At 36.0% G+C, this 4300-nt stretch overlaps 1 pseudogene; it reads right to left on the reverse strand.

The window, feature by feature from the left end:
- Positions 1 to 980: 980 nt before the first annotated feature.
- LOC115500488 lies at positions 981 to 1534 on the reverse strand (annotated as a pseudogene).
- Positions 1535 to 4300: the final 2766 nt, after the last annotated feature.

The following is a 4300-nucleotide window of genomic DNA, read 5'->3' on the forward strand; positions in this document are numbered from 1 at the left end:
CTTCCAATAGATACATGAACCGTGAGTGAGCTTGAAAGCCACTAATACTATCCAAGTAACCCTTGAGAAGACTACAATCCCAGAAGACATTTGATTACAGCCTTGTGAAAAGACTACGAACCAGACACACCCAGCTGAGCTGCACCCAGATCCTGGATTCTCAGGAATCAAAATAGTAAATGTTTAGAGTTTTAAGCTGCTACATTTTAGGGTAATTTATTATACATTTATAGACAACTAATATAAACTCTTAAAGTAAATGACTAAAAAATAAATATAAAATATTTCTTAGGACAATTGGATACATAAATGGAAGAATATGTTAGAAATAATTGATCTAATATTTATTGAATAAAGGATTCCAAAATTGGGTATCCATAAAAGTTCCTTCATGTTTATTTTGGATTAAAATAAAACCATCACGGATCTTTATATTATATAAATTCTCTTGCTTTTATTCCTTTGTTTATTTCAACCTGAGAAATAGATTATTTCTATGAACCTCTACTTAAACATTTTCTGAATTTTTATGTGAAATGAAGGATTGAGAGACACAGAAGATACACCTAGCAGGGTATACAGATGCTTATCTACCTTTCATACCACTTATGCTCTTCTCCCACAGTCATGGCTGTTTTCATGGAATGATGAGAACATCTACCATGAAGGCATTTAAGGAATCATTGTGCCTGGGACCTATGGTGCAAGTGGGAAAGCAGGGAATCCGTTTAAGGAAACAGGGTGCACCATCTTTTCCATGAGTGGTAACCATGAAATGTACTGTTGATTAAAATATTTCTCACATGTTCCTCTAACCTATCAAGTTCTTGGGCTTCAAAGTCATTCCACCTAACTGCCTCTCCTAAGGCTCCTTTCTTATTCCAGTAAAGAAAGAATGAATCTGCTGAATACTATCAACTATACCCTCGTGTTTGTTTTTTTCACGTATCAGTTATTTAATTAGGTTCTTGGCAAGAAATTTAGAACACCAATTTGTGAGGATAAACTCCACTTGTGAGAGAAACCACAGAGCAGAGGTAGCCCTGGAATAGAGGAACAGCTTTTATTTTTGGCAGAATTTGTGAGTCCATAGCTTTATGCTCAACTTTGTGCTGCTCTGTATCCCTGGGTCATAGATCTCACCTTCCTGGTATCTGGGCTTTCAAAGCTTCTTCTTCCTAAAATAATGATCAGTGAGATGTTCAGTGTTTTCACACCACTGATAGCAATTTTAGTGGAGGTGGCAAAGACAAATTTCTGGTATGTTCTGTGCAGAGGAACTCAATTTAGTATCAGAGGCCAGTCACAAGTAGCAAGCCACTGCTCAGCTGCTTCAGGAAACCATCCCCTTGCCTCTGTGGTGCCCACTGAGGATGATCAGAATGATGTCGAGAGTGGTACTAACTCAGTTTCCTAACATGCTACCTGAAAAGATTTTTGTTGCAGCTTAACAGCTTTCAAGGCGTATCTTCAGTAGAATAATATTTAGGCATTTTGTGAAGTTTAACCACTCATGACCATTCTTGTCACTACCAACTGGAAGGAATCCCTAAATAAATGGGTGCTTTACATAACACGGGAAAGAGAAGCAGTACTAAAATAATTTAAATAGCATTCCAAACTCTATTCCAAAACTGCATGCCATAAAGTTCAGAAGAACTTCTAGTTCAAGTTTATTTATTTTTCAATACATGGGAAAGGAAAAAGAAAGAAACAGCAATAACAGAACTCCCACCCCTGGAAGTAAAGAGGTACCTGCTGAAAATTCCCAACCATTACTACTATTATTCTCAAACTCATCATCTAATGCTTATTTAGTTTATTTCATCATTTACACAATGTGTTATGGATGACACAAAATAAGTCTGTGTAATAGCAGGGAAGTTGGCATTTATTTTCTCTTATAAAAATAACATTACATCAGATGGGTTGAGTTTGTTGGTCAGACAACCAGCAAATGGCAGAACTAAGATAAGCATCCATGTCTCCTAATGCTTAAAATTATACCAACTTGATAAGAACTCAATTAGTTAATAGTTGAGTGATTTGTGGGGTGGGAGGGGTCATTTTAATTTAATGCCACTATTAACATGTAATTATAACATGGGGGAATAAAGAGGAAGATGGAATGAGACAAATTTCCTTAAGAGATAATTAATTCCTCTCTTAAGGAAAAGAGCAAAGATTTCAGCAGCTATCTGTAGAGTGCTGATCAAAACAGATCCACTATTCTAATACATCTCCATCAGTCTGCAAAGTATTGGGGGGAGGTGAAAATGAAACTTCAGAAAAGACTTCAGTACAGGCTGTTCATTGAATGAGGGGTTACAAAGCCCAAAAAAAAAAAAAAAAAGAAGAAGAAGAAAGAGATTACTAATTAAAGGATTTCAATAAACCATTCTGAATTATTCCTCTAATTAGAGCAATGAATGAACTGCCTAATCTCTGAGTAAATAATCAGGTTGCTAAATTTTCCAGGATTAAAATAGCCAAGTTATCCCATTTCCTTGAACAATTACTCATTCATTTATTCAATCAATTTCCAGCTAACAGAGTAATCATTATCTGGAGAGCTTATAAAAATAAATATTCCAAGTTTGGATATTGTGCTATGGTTATGCAAAATGTTACCATTGAGAGAAACTGGCTGAAGCATACATGGGATCTCCCTTAATGTTTTTTTTGCAACTTATGAATCTACAATAAATTCAAAATAAATAATTAAAAAGTGGACATAGATAAAAGAGATAGATAGATAGATAGATAGATAGATAGATAGATAGATAGATATTCCAGGGCTTCACCTTCAAAGATTCTTGCTCAGTAAATTTGGAGTGAGATTCAATAATTCATATTTCTTATCAGCACTTTGTATGATTCTGATTGCTGCTATATTTGGCAACCACTGAATTCCATAATACTTTTACAGAAATCAGAAGAAGTTTTCAAATGATTTATGTTTGATAATGGGTCATTCAATTACTGTGACATTTCTGGGGGTGGTCAGACTTAGAGGAACACTAGGTATCTATCCATCTCCTATCCCACACTGACTCTCCAACTCAGGAATGACTAAATATATTTCCCCTGGTCTCCCAGTTTTCTACTCACCTCCATGTCCTATTTCTATCCCAGATGTCATCAGTTTTTGTAAAGAACCCATAAACACCTTAGCCTCACAACTTCTAGATCTCAGTATCAACAACCTCATTATTTCAGTGGTCTATATAAATTGCCTGGAATGGAAATAAACAGCCCAAATGTTGCTTTCAGCAACCCATTGTGAAGCCCAACTTCACAGCCCTTCGGACCTAAGGACTTTAGCTTCCAGGGCTAAAGAAGTCTGTACTAAATCTTCATGCAAAGGTTCCAAGGTCCCTAATATAAAGGTTTAAATGTCCAGGTTAACACCCCATTCTAGACTGTGCTAGAACCAGTGGAAAATGGCATCTAGGGCTAGGAGTTGATATATTAAAATACAAATATCTATTTTTGGAAAACACTGTAAATTGTTATTAACTAACCCAGCTGTTTAGTATGGGAGAAAAATGATTAGAAACACAAGTTTCTGGATCCTGGCGCTCTCAGAATTCTGATTCAGTAAGTCTAGAACAGCATCCAGGAATCTAAATTTTGACCCACTGTATACTGACCATATTCAAAGAAATTTTAACCTAAATTTTTCAATGCAGATAAATTAGCTGCTAACCTAGATGCCAGATATAAGTAGCATCTGACAATGACAAACGACAAAGTGTGAAATTTGTCTTTGAATATTAGGTTTCTGAAGAGGTACCCAATTAGGGAGTCTATAGGGAACAAAGTGAAGGGAATAAGGAGAATAAAGAAAACCTTAGTCTATGTACCCATGCTTCTCAGGACTGACTGCTTCTGGGTGGGAGTTGGCATGTAGATGGAATTTTGAGAAACCTTCTTCTCTCCCAAATGCAGGATTGTCTACACTTTCCTACATAGATGGACCAGGAAAGGAGGGATAAAGTCATAAAATTCTAATGGAATGATATAAATAAGTCTGGCTAATATTTGAAATAACTAAGGTGAAAGCAGAACTCAAGTAAGATTTTCAATACAAAAGACCAAAACTAGAAAGCCTCTCTTATGTCCTTGCTTTCTCTCAGAGGCTGAGAGAACTGAGTGTTTTCTCTCCCTCCACTGTTATCGTTTACAATAATTCCCAGAGGTAGTCTCATACACGAAAAGGATCATGTTAAGAAGTAGAAAATGAGTCAGTAATTTCATTTTAAGGTTTACCCAAAAGTCTATGCAATCCCTGGGCTCT

Source organism: Lynx canadensis, chromosome A2 (assembly GCF_007474595.2).
Source record: "Lynx canadensis isolate LIC74 chromosome A2, mLynCan4.pri.v2, whole genome shotgun sequence".
Taxonomy (NCBI): domain Eukaryota; kingdom Metazoa; phylum Chordata; class Mammalia; order Carnivora; family Felidae; genus Lynx; species Lynx canadensis.